The sequence below is a fragment of the Macaca nemestrina genome, chromosome X (assembly GCF_043159975.1).
Source record: "Macaca nemestrina isolate mMacNem1 chromosome X, mMacNem.hap1, whole genome shotgun sequence".
Taxonomy (NCBI): Eukaryota; Metazoa; Chordata; class Mammalia; order Primates; family Cercopithecidae; genus Macaca; species Macaca nemestrina.
In genome coordinates, this window is record NC_092145.1 from 158,281,846 (window position 1) to 158,294,284 (window position 12,439).

At 49.3% G+C, this 12,439-nt stretch overlaps 1 protein-coding gene across 13 annotated transcripts in view; it reads right to left on the bottom strand.

The window, feature by feature from the left end:
• Positions 1 to 7,185, bottom strand: part of LOC139360885 (glyceraldehyde-3-phosphate dehydrogenase, testis-specific-like) — a 69,474-nt gene extending 62,289 nt beyond the window's left edge. For 12 of the 13 annotated variants that reach the window (XR_011618431.1, XR_011618432.1, XR_011618429.1 and 9 more), the window contains exon 1: positions 7,148 to 7,185. The gene's annotated coding sequence lies outside the window, so the exon portion shown is untranslated. Of the gene's footprint in view, positions 1 to 1,069; positions 1,114 to 7,147 lie in introns of all 13 variants that reach the window. The other variant, XR_011618430.1, reaches the window with a different exon arrangement.
• Between the last annotated feature and the right edge of the window lie 5,254 nt (positions 7,186 to 12,439).

A 12,439-nucleotide genomic window follows, 5' to 3' on the forward strand; every position in this document is an offset into this window, starting at 1 on the left:
GATCATCAGTGCCTGTAGTCAAGAAAATGAAAAATCAATTGCCACAGCGACCAGAAAATGAAAAATCAATTTCAATAGCGACCAGAAAAGAAAATGAAAAATAAATTTTGATAGCAACCAGAAAATGAAAAACCAATTTCGATAGCGACCAGAAAAGCAAATGAAATATCAATTTGCATAGAGACTGTTCACTAAACAGGTAAAAATGGACCCCTGTTTTTGTCATGGTGGGGATGCCCATACTCGTAGCCTCCTGCCAATTCCCTTCTGTCATCTTCCAGCTACAGGATTTAACTTCAAGTATTTTCAAAGAAAACTAAATCAGGCGTCCAGACCACCTCCAGAATTTGGGAGGTCCTGTGCAAAATGAGAATGTGCGACCCATTGTTCCAGCTTTATGAAGAACTTGAAGATGGCAGCAATACAGCAATAAACCGTGGCACCCTTGTGAGCACAGGTCCCTGTGTGACTGCACAGGTCATATGCCCATGAGGCCTGACCTGGTCAGGGGAGTCACATTTGCCTTACATTGTTCCAAAGACTGTAACCATTTTAAAATAAGCCAGCATACTGGCTGGGCGTGATGGCTCGCATCTATAATCCCAGCACTTTGGGAGGCCAAGGTGAGTGCACAGCTTGAGTTTAGGAGTTTGAGACCAGCCTGGTCCACCTGGCAAAACCCAGCCCTTACCAAAAGACAAAAATTAGCCGGGCATGGTAGTGGGCGCCTGTAATCCCAGCTGCTGGGGAGGCTGAGGCCTGAGAATCGCTTAAGCCCAGGAGGCGGAGGTTGCAGTGAGCTGAGATCGCACCACTGCACTCCAGCCTGGGCCACAGAGTTAGACTCTGAAACTACACTTTAAAAAAAAAAAAAAGCCAGCATACCGGTAAAAAAATAATAATAATAATCAAAAATGCAACAACAAAAATAAACAACACATGTACTTCCTCTGTTTCCACTGTCCAAACTCAATTCATTTATCATGCAAAAGAGATGTCTCGAAAATGATAATAATTCGATGATAATCAGCAAAGCCAGCAACAGAGGAGACTTTAAAAACTTCCTCACTGTTTCCTCCATCACGAAAGGCATCTGCTAACTCAAATCAGCCCCTAAAGGAGGGAAATCAGCTGTTAATACCAACGTTCTAAGGAATGAGGAAGGAATGACCCCAAAACAGGCGGAGAACACACCACGGCCCCACATTTCTAACCACTTCAGAAAAAGTGAATTCCTATTTTCACATCACTCTTCCCTCAGGTGAAAACAGTAAAAGATGAGCATGAGACAGAAAAAGAGGGAGTAAGAGAGAGAGAGACAGACATAGAGAGACGGAGAGAGAGAGAGGGGATGAGAGAGAGGCGGGAGAGAGAGAAGAGAGAGGAGAGAGAGAGAAGAGAGAGGAGAGAGAGAATAGAGGGGAGAAAGACACAGGAGAGAGAGAGCGGAGAGAGGAGACGAGAGAGAGGAGAGGGAGGAAAGAGGAGAGAGGAGAGAAGAAAGAGAGGAGAGAGATGAGAGAGAAAGGAGAGAGAGAAGAGGGGAGAGGAGAGAGAGGGGAGAGAGGGAGAGAGGAGAGAGATAGGTGAGAGAAAGGAGGAGAGAGATGAGAAGGAAAGAGGAGAGAGAAAAGAGAGAGAAAGGAGAGAGAGGAGAAAGGAAAGAGGAGAGGAGAGGAGAGTGAGGAGAGAGAGGAGAGAGAGAGAGGAGAAAGAGGAGAGAAGAGAGAGGAGAGTGAGGAGAGAGAGATGAGAGAGAAAGAAGAGAGAGAAGGAAGTAGAGAGAGGGGAGAGAGAGAGAGGAGGGGGGAGACAGAGAGGAGAGAGAGGAGAGAGAGGGAAGGGGGAAAGAGAGGAGAGAGAGAAGAGAGGGGGAGAGAGAGAGAGGAGAGAGGGAGAGAGAGAGGAGAGGGGGAGAGAGAGAGGAGAGGGGGAGAGAGAGAGGAGAGGGGGAGAGAGGAGAGGGGGGGGGGGAGAGAGACTAGAGAGGGGGGAGAGAGGAGAGAGGGGGAGACAGAGAGAGGAGAGGGGGAGAGAGAGTAGAGAGGGAGGAGAGAGGAGAGAGAGGGGGAGACAGAGAGAGGAGAGAGGGAAGAGAGAGGAGAAAGAGAAGAGAGACGGGGAGAGGAGAGAGAGAGAGGAAAGAGAAGAGAGGAGAGAGAATAGAGAGCGAGAAAGGAGAGAGAGCACGAGAGAGGAGAGAGAGAAAAAATGTATTAAATCAATTGTGCCACCAGTACCAGGTTGGAATTCCAACTCTCCCTGCACACAAGTCCCTCCTGCTGATTCCTCATCCCACCATCCTCTCCTCCCACGTCCCCAACAGCTTTTTTGAGGGAGACCCTAAGAGGTGGAGACAGATGACTGTCATCACATTTAGGCTAGAGGGTGTCCAAGAAGTGGCTTTCCCAACCCAGCTATGCCCCACAAACTGATGTGACAATTTACCATGATGTCAGAGGGGCCATCTAGTTTCAAGCTTTTCAAATCCCAACTACAGTTGAGGCACTTTTCAATTGGGAAGGGCGAATAAGGAGGCTTCCATGAAGGAAACTCGAGGGGCTACACAGAAACCAACACTCCTGCAAATCATCGTTATTGATGCAAGTATGGTGGTCCCTGTCGCCCTATCGCCTGTCTGCCTGTTACATGCCTTTCTTCTCCAGGAAACAGAATTCTTAGGCCACCAGAACTCCCTTGGATATATTTTCCTGACCCCAAGCACACCGTAGGTGCAAAGGAAGGAAGGAATGCATGAAGGATGAAGAAATGAATTTGCAGAGAGACAAGAGAAAAACCCTTTCTGCAGGTGGCTTGGGAACAAATGCAGCCGATAAAACCCTACAGAGCCATCATGTCTACGGTGGTAGCCTGCCAGGAAGAAGGAAGGACAGTTAAGAAGAAAAGAGAAAATACCCAGTAGCGGGATTGCTGGGTCAAATGGTAGTTGTACTCTCAGTTCTTTAAGGAACTTCCATACTGTTTTCCATAGTGGAAAAGAAGTCATCCTATGAAAAAAATACCTGCACACGCATTTTAAAAGCAGCACAATTTGCAATTGCAAAAATGTGGAACCCACCAAAATGCTCATCAATCAACAAGTGGGTAAAGAAACTGTGGTATGTATATGCAAAGGAATACTACTCAGCCATGAAAAGGAATGTCATTCGCAGCGACCTGGATGGGATTGGAGTCTATTATGCTAAGTGAAGTAAGTCAGGAATGAAAAACCAAACATCGTGTGTTCTCACTCACATGTGGGAGCTAAGCTGTGAGGATGCAAAGGCATAAGAATGACACAATGGACTTTGGGGAATCACGGGGAAAGGGTGGGAAGGAGGTGAGGAATAAAAGACTACCAATAGTGTGCCGTGTATACCGCTCGGGTGATGGGTGCACCAAAATCTCACAAATCATCACCAAAGACCTTCCTCATGTAACCACACACCATGTGTTCCCCAATAACCTATGGAAATAAAAAAATTAATTTAAAAAAATCTGGGAGGCCAAGGCAGGTGGATCAGTTGAGGTCAGCAGTTCAAGACCAGCCTGGCCAACATGGTGAAACCCTGTCTCTACTAAAAATACAAAAATTAGCCGGGCGTGGTGGTGGGCACCTTTAATCCCAGCTACTTGGGAGGCTGAGGCAGGAGAATCCCTGGAACCCAGGAGGTGTAGAGTGCAGTGAGCCCAGATTGCGCCACTGCACTCCAGTCTGGGCAACGGAGCAAGACTCTGTCTCAAAATAAATAAATTAAATAAATAAAAAATAAAGAAAACGGAAAAACATGAAGCCCTGTTCGGAACCTCCCCTGCAGGCTGCCAGCTCCTCTAAGGTTCCCCCTATGGAGCAGGCCTCACTGTCTCTAATCTCTACCAATTGAAAGCACAATTTCTAGGATGCCCAGGGCACATTTTTTGAAATGTGGAAAGCCATTAGCAATTCCTCCTTAAACATAGAGGGCCGGACTCCTAAGAGATGCTCTAGGCTGAGTTACATACTATTAAGAAGAAATTTTGCTGAGCAAACCCGGCCTCCTCTGTCTTCCCCAGAGCCGGGCATGCAGGCTTTTAATCCTAAATATATTCAGCCCTGGTAAGTGTGGGTGGAGGATTACCCAGATGCCGAGGCAAGAAACTGAAGGCACAAACTGTTTCAGTGTAATAAAGAAAACGGTTAGAATAAGAATAGTTGTAATATAAATTAGACATAGAGATGATCATGGACATTATCAATCACTAGTATAAATATTACTAATCATTAGCTTTTAATATTACTCTTTGTTGTATTACTCATATAACCAAGGAATAACCGGGGGGTATAGGGTCAGGTGCTGAAGGGACATTGTGACAAGTGACCTAGAAGGCAAGAGGTGAGCCCTCTATCACACCCGCATAAGGGTCGCTTGAGGGTTCCTTGGTCAAGCGGTAATGCCAGTGCCTAGGAAGGCACCCGTTACTTAGCAGACCACGAAAAGGAGTCTCCTTTCCTTTAGGAGCCAGGGAACACTGCTCCACCAGCTTCTTGTGGAAGGCTGGATATGATCCAGGCCTGCCCGCAGTCATCGGCCTAAGCCCCCTCCTGTGGTGCTGTGCTTCAACGCTCCTTGTCCACTTTCACGTTCCTCCCATACTCCAGGTTCCTCTTTAAAGTTCTTAGAAGATAGTGGTAGAAGAAATAGTGAAAGTCTTAAAGTCTTTGATCTTTATGATAAGTGTATAGAAGAAAACGTTGACGTATGCTGCCTTCCCTCTCTGCTACTTGACCTTATCAATCACTTGGATGACTCACCCTCCTCACCCTGCCCCCTTGTCTTGTATACAACAAATTATCAGCGCCCAACCATTCAGGGCCGCTACCACTACCGGTCTCGGTGTCTTGGTGGTAGTGGTTCCCTGGGCCCAGCTGTTTTCTCTTTATCTATGTGTCTTTTGTCTTTATTTCTTATGATCTCTCGTCTCCACACACGGGGGAACACCCGCCAAGCCCTGTAGGGCTGGACCCTACAGGTAAGGCCAGTCCAGACACGACACTGCCTGCAAGCCGGTCTACTTAAAAGCCTGACTAGGCTGGCGTGGTGGCTCACCCCTGTAATCCCAACACTTTGGGAGGCCGAGGCAGGAGGATCACCAGAGGTCAGGAGTTCAAGACCAGCCTGGCCAACATGGTGAAACCCCATCTCTACTAAAAACACAAAAATTAGCCAGATATGGTGGTGGGTGCTTGTAATCCCAGCTACTCAGGAGGCTGAAGCAGGAGTATTGCTTGAACCCGGGAGAAGGAGGTTGCAGTGAGCTGAGATTGCACCACTGCACTCCAGCCTAGGCGACAGAGCTAGACTCTGTCTCAAAAAAAAAAACCTGACTATATTAAGGACCAAAAATGCACCAGGGAGTGGAAAAAGGAATTTATAACACAGGACAGCCAGCAGGTTCCCCTGTTTTATTTTAAAAGGTTGGGGATAGAAAAATGTTGTTAAAGAGTATAATTGAATTGCTCGCTACGCAAAGGATAAACGCGTGAGGGGATGAATACTGCATTCTCCATGATGTGATTATTGCTTATTGCAAGCCTGTATCAAAATATCTCATAGACTCATAAATATATACACCAACTATGTACCTACAAAAATAAAAAATAAAGAAAAACACTGTTAAGGTAACAGTGTCGGGGATGGCAGGGGAGCCTTCCTTCCCGGTATTTTTTCTGTTTTCCGAATTCTCCTCTGGCACACACGGACAATCTGGTAGGGGCACATTTCTACCCCCACGTGTCGCTTTTCACAGGGACCTGTCGCACAGCGCACGGGCTTAAATTCCTGGAGCCTGTATCCGCTAATTTTTTTTTTGTTTGTTTTCAGACAGAGTGTCACTCTGTCGACCAGGCTGTAGTGCAGTGGTCCCATCTCGGCTCACTGCAGCCTCCGCCTCCTGGGTTCAAACGATTCTCGTGCCTTAGCCTCCCAAGTAGCTGGGATTACAGATGTGCACCATCACACCCAGCTAATTTTTGTATTTTTAGTAGAGATGGGGTTTCACCATGTTGGCCAGGCTGGTCTCGAATTCCCGACCTCAAGTGATCCTCCCGCCTCGGCTTCCCAAAGTTCTGGAATTACAAGCGTGAGCCACCGCGCCCGGCCCGCAAAGTATTTTTGAACGTTTTCAGGAGTGAACATTTTTTCTAACTTTCCTTCCCCTCCCCCACCCCGGGTCTCAGGCTCCCAGCAATTCCAAATTTAGGCCCGGGATGCAGGGCGTGGCTCCGGGAGGCTGCTCCAGGGAGACCTCCCCAATTGCCCTAACCAAGACCCAGGTCCCAGAATCCTGGGGGGCGGTGGGGAGATAACAGGGGACGTGAGGGGCTCATGCAAAGGGGCAGAGATCCCTAAGAACGTCACCAGGGTTGGGGTGAATCGGATGCCACCTCTTCCCCAGGTCCCTCTAAATTTAAGAGCTTGCGATTCTGAAAAGTGTAGAAGGAAAATTAAAACTTGGAACCCCAGTTCACTCTGCCAAAATAATGATGATAATAATAATAATAATAATAATAATAATAAAAAATAAAGCTGGAAGCTGAATTAGGCAAAAAGCTGTCTTTCCTTCTGTTCCCAAGCAGATAGATGCAGAGAAAGAATGCAACAACTCTGTTGACCTTATCTTAGTAAAGTGCCAATTTAGTGAGCGTAAGACAAACACATAATTGACTATTCTACCTGCTCCTTTTCTTTTGCAACAAGTAAATTGGGTAAAATGAGCCTTCCTCCTCCTTTCCCCTCCAGCGTGCTTCCCCCCCTTTAAATACCTAAGCCCTCAGTATCACCTTTGGAGAAAGGGTTCCTTCCTGACCTCCGCCAAATTAACTCAAATGTATTGAGACTTGTCCCAGGTACTTTTTGGTTTACAAAAGAAACGCCGACCTTTCCCTCTGAAACGGCTGCCACTAGGCCCCAGGAAGAGCGTTGTGGAGAAAGTAGGCGCCTCCTCCGGACCTGGGCCCCCGTGGGCACAGCGCGTCCCGCCGGGCAGGGAACAGGGACCGGGTGTCCCAGCGGGGTGCACCACCCCGCAACCCACATCCCCAAGCGGATCTCCAGGCCCGACCCGCGCCCCACCGCGTCCCCCGACCCGGATCCCGCCGCTCGCTCACCAGGGGCGGCCACCAGAGGGCGGAGCAGGCCGAGGAGCCCAGCGCGCCATGGTGCGCCCAACGCGAGCAGGAACCGTCCCCGAGAGCAGCGCGCCCGCGAAGGCTGCGGGACAGAACCTCCCCCACTAGCCGGGTGGGGCGGAGCCCGCGGAGGACTCGAAGAGGTTGGGTGAGTGGAGCAGCCCTGCAAGCTCAGCCCGGGCTGCGCCTGGCCCGCCCCGCCCCGGCCTCCACGTGCACACGGAAGGGGCGGCAACGCCGGGCCCCGGGGAGGGGGCGGGGGAGGGGGCGGGGGAGGGGGCGGAGGAGGGGCCCCGGGGAGGGGGCGGAGGAGGGGCCCCGGGGAGGGGGCGGAGGAGGGGCCCCGGGGAGGGGGCGGAGGAGGGGCCCCGGGGAGGGGGCGGAGGAGGGGCCCCGGGGAGGGGGCGGGCGGAGGTGACCCAGGCGGCGCCGAGGGGAGCACGGGACGCCCCCCCTTCCCTTCTCAGGAAACTGTGAGTGCCCCCAGCCCACAGGCCCGTCGCCAGGACGCCCAGGACGGCGCCAACTAGAGCAAAGTGCAACCCCCGGGAAAGTGCGGGTCCCTCCCTCTTTACAGCCCCTTAAATGCACGCCCCGAGGTGGTCCCTACCTGGAGCCAAGAGAAACCACTGCCCTTCTTGGAGAGGTGTGGGCCTCTCCGCACTCGCCCTTGCTGTCCCTTCTCTGTTCCTAACAGGCACCCTCCCAGGCAGCCCCAACGGGGAGAAAATGAAACTTTTCCTGCTTCTCTGCTCGGAAAACTATGGGGCCCTCTTCCCGCTGCTCGCGGGGCGCTCAGGGCGCTCCCCAAGGGGTGCAAAGTGCAATCCCTTCCCTGCTCAGAAAGGCGTAGGCCTCAACAGGCAGCCACTGCCCCTGGTCCTTTCTGGAGCGTCCGAGCTGGGGGCGCTCAGTGGAGAGGGATGGCGGGGGTGAGGGGCTTTGGGACACACTGCGGATACCCACTCTGCGCGGGACCAAGGACGTTCGGCCACAAGGTCAGAGACAGGGTTGGGAGTGAGGACTTGTGGCCGTGGTTTGGGGTTGGGGGTAAGACCCCTATCTGGGTGGCCTGGCTGAGTCCTGGTCCTTGGCGACTCGCCCCCGCAGGCTGAGTCAGGGGCCCTTCGGTAACACTGGTCTTGTGTTGTGCCAGGCGACACCTACGGCGACACCGTCTTTCCCCAGACCATCTGTGGCCCTGGATCAGACACAGGCAAGGCCAGAGGGCCTGGCTCCGCACCCCAGGGCCCACCTCAGGGGTTTGAGGATTGCAGCAGTGAAACTATGCACTCCACTCCTGGAGGCGGAATCACTTTTCTTTTTTTTTTTTTTTCTTTCTTTTTTTTTTTTTTTTGGTCTTTGCTTCGTCCTGAACCTGCCTGGGATAATGACGTGATGACTGAAGTCCCAGCAGCCAGTTTGGAGCAGGAAGTCTCCTACAGGATAGAAGTTGTGTATGTGTTGTTTGTTTGTTTTGAGATGGATTCTTGCTCTGTGGCCCAAGCTGGAGTGCAGTGGCACCCTCTTGGCTCACTGCAACCTCCGCCTCCTGGGTTCAAGTGATTCTCCTGTCTCAGCCTCCTGAGTAGCTGGGATTACAGGTGTGCACCACCATGCCTGGCTAATTTTTGTATTTTTAGTAGAGACAAGGTTTCACCCTGTTGGCCAGGCTGGTCTCGAACTCCTGACCTCATGATCCACACACCTCGGCCTCCCAAAGTGCTGGGATTACAGGTATGAGCCACTGCGCCCAGCCAGAAGTTGTATTCTAAGCATGGCAGAACACGTTGAGCAAAGGTGTCAGGGTGGCTGGTGACATAGCACGATGGCCATGCCAGCCCCAGACTCACTCTCCCAACTTATTTTACAGGACAGAGGCGTACATTTTTATCTCACTGTTTGCTAAAGTCAGGTCTCCATCAGCTTTCTTTAAATCACTTTTATTTCTGTTTTTCATTACCAGGGTCTGAACCCAACTTAGAGACCTCCTGTGAGGTTCTTGTGGACAACCAAGACCCTTAAGAGATGTCTGAGCGTTACATACCATGTCTGCTGCACAGACGATCAAATGAAGTTTTTGAGGTCAGTGGATGATGGGTGGATATAGATGGGTCTGAGGGTAGGAAGTGGTGGATGGATGAATGAATGGACAGACAGCCATCTGCATGCACGAATGGGTGGATCACTTGCTGTAAGGATGGATAAAGAGATAGATGGCTGGATGAATGAATAAATGGGCAGACAAATGGGTGGATGGATGAGAGGATGAGTGGATAGATGTATGGAAAGATGAGTGGGCGATTGGGTGGATAGATAGTTGGATGGATGGATGAATGGATGGATACATGTGAATAAATGGATGAATGGATGGGTGGGTGGATGAATAGATGAATGAATAGATGAATAAATGATGAATGGATGGGTGGGTGGAGGAATGGATGGATAAATGGACAGATGAATAATGGATGGATGAAAGCGGGGATAAATGGATTGATCTATGGATAGATGGATAGATAGGTGAGTGGATGGGTGGGTGGATGGATGGTTGGAAGGATAGATGGATGGACAGATTACTGGGTGGATGGAGGAGTAGAGAGATAGATGGGTAGGTGGGTGGATGGATGGATAAATGGGTGAACAAATGGATGGATAGATGGGTGGACAGATTACTGGCTGGCTGGATGGGTAGAGAGATAGATGAGTAGGTGGGTGGGTGGATGGATAGATGGATGGATGGATGGATGGATGGATGGATGGATGGATGGATGGATGGACGGATGGATAGATGGATGGACAGACAGACAGGTGGATAGATAGCTGGATAGATGGGTGGGTAGAAGAATAGATGGATGAATGGATGGATGAGTAGGTGAATAGATGGATTGATGGACAAACAAGTAAATTTTTACCTGACATTTTTGTATTGTCGTATAACTTTCTATGTGTTGATTCACTGGGAAATAATTGTGATACATGGATATTGGACTTATTAGCTCATGTCTGCTGAGAAGAAAACAACACAGGGCCATAGAGTTCATTAGCAATGGGCTGGGATCAAAACGAAGGGCTCTTTGATTCTGAGTTCAGGCCATTTGGACCACTTTGCCTTGTGACTGCCCCCAGATCACTGGAATTTTCCTTGCGGTTCACAGCGCCCAAAGGTAAGCAGTATTTGGTAGCCTAGAGTTCATACATTGGAAATTTCATGATCTGTGTCCCCTCAGTGGTACAAAGCATTTTTACAGCAATAATTAATTTGGCAATAACTTGTTGTGTGAGCCTGTGTATGCGTCTTTTCAGCTGGCTAGTACAGTATCAGTGATGCCATGTTCGCATGCTAAATACCAGCCAAAGACATGCAAGAAAAGAAGGGCAGGCCGGGCGCGGTGGCTCGTGCTTGTAATCCCAGTACTTTGGGAGGTTGAGGTGGGTGGATCACCTGAGGTCAGGAGTTCGAGACCAGCCTGGCCAAAATAGTGAAACTCCGTCTCTACTAAAAATACACAAATTAGCTGGGCATGGTGGTGAGTGCCTGTAATCCCAGCTACTCAGGAGGCTGAGGCAGGAGAATCACTTGAACCTGGGAGGCAGATGTTGAAGTGAGCTCAGATCACACTACTGTACTCCAGCCTGGGCAACAGAGCAATATTCCATCTCAAAAGAAAAAAAGAAAAAAAAAAAGGGGGGCACAGCCTACCAGAGCTGCTCAGACACATGTTCTTTATCTGAATTTTTGGGGGTCAACTCAAAATCCAATCAACCGATGACAATGACATCCTAGAAACTGTTCCCAGATCAGACAGTAAAATTTCACAGATTCTGCCTTTGAGTCATGGGGATTTGAGTCTCTGTAGGTTCAGGAGAAATATCTCATGCATACAATTCCAGAGAGTCAGGGGCCAGCCTTTTCTGTAAAAAGAGAAACAAAATGGAATTGCACATTGGCATGGACCGGATGCAAGGAAACATCACTAATTTAAGCTCCTTTACAAACCCTATCCTAGGAAGCACTTTCCTTCTTCACTTTCAGCAGTCAAGCCTCTCCAGTGTCATTGCGTCTAAACCTGTTGACATGATGGGGCTGTGCTTCACCTGGAAGATGGTCTCTATTCCTGACCATTCTGAAGGCAAAGAACTTGAAATAAGTTCAAATTCAAGTTGCAGCACATCCACGGAGCAGCTGGAAGTGCTGCCTGTGGCCTGTCGTAATGGCAGGGTAGCAGGGAGAGAGAAATGTTTTTCTTCACCCATCATCGGCTTTATGACTAAGGCCCCTAGAACAAAAACAGAATAGCAAGAGAAAAGCAGGTCCCTGTATTTAGGTTTTATGTGACATGGAAGCCATCATAAGAAATAAATAGGGAAATCTGAGTATTTTTGTGCTTCGGTTTTGGTTTTTTGTTTGTTTGTTTTTTGAGATGGAGTCTCACTCTGTCGCCCAGGCTGGAGTTCTATGGCGTGATCTCAGCTCATTGCAACCTCCACCTCGTGGGTTCAAGCGATCCTCCTGCCCCAGCCTCCCAAGTAGCCGGGACTATAGGCAAGCACCACCACGTCCGGCTAATTTTTATATTTTTAGTAGAGACGGAGTTTCACCATGTTGGCCAGGCTGGTTTCAAACTCCTGACCTCAGTTGATCCACCTGCCTCGGTCTCCCAAAGTGCTGGGATTACAGATGTGATATGCTTAGTTTTAATGAAGAGTGAACAGTGATGGAGAAGTGTGATTATTGGACAAGTGTGACAGGAATGGGGTCTCGAACCAGACCCCAAGAGAGGGTTCTTGGATCTCAAGCAAGAAAGAATTCAGGGTGAGTCCACAGAGTAAAGTGAAAGCAAGTTTATTAGGAAACAAAAGGAATAAAGAATGGCTACTCCATAGACAGAGCAGCCCCGAGGGCTCCTGGTTGCCCATTTTTATGGTTATTTCTGTGGATATGCTAAACAAGGGGTGCATTATTCATGCTTCCCATTTTTAGACCATGTAGGGTAACTTCCTGATGTTGCCATGGCATTTGTAACTGTCATGGCGCTGGTGGGAGTGTAGCAGTGAGGATGACCAGAGGTCACTCTTGTGGCTATCTTGGTTTTGGTGGGATTTGACCGGCTTTTTTTTTTTTTTTTTTTTTTACTGCAACCTATTTCATCAGCAAGGCCTTTCTGACCTGTATCTTGTATCAACCTCCTATCTCATCCTGTGACTTAGAATGCCTTAACCATCTGGGAATGCAGCCCAGTAGGTTTTAGCCTCATTTTACCCAGCCCCTAT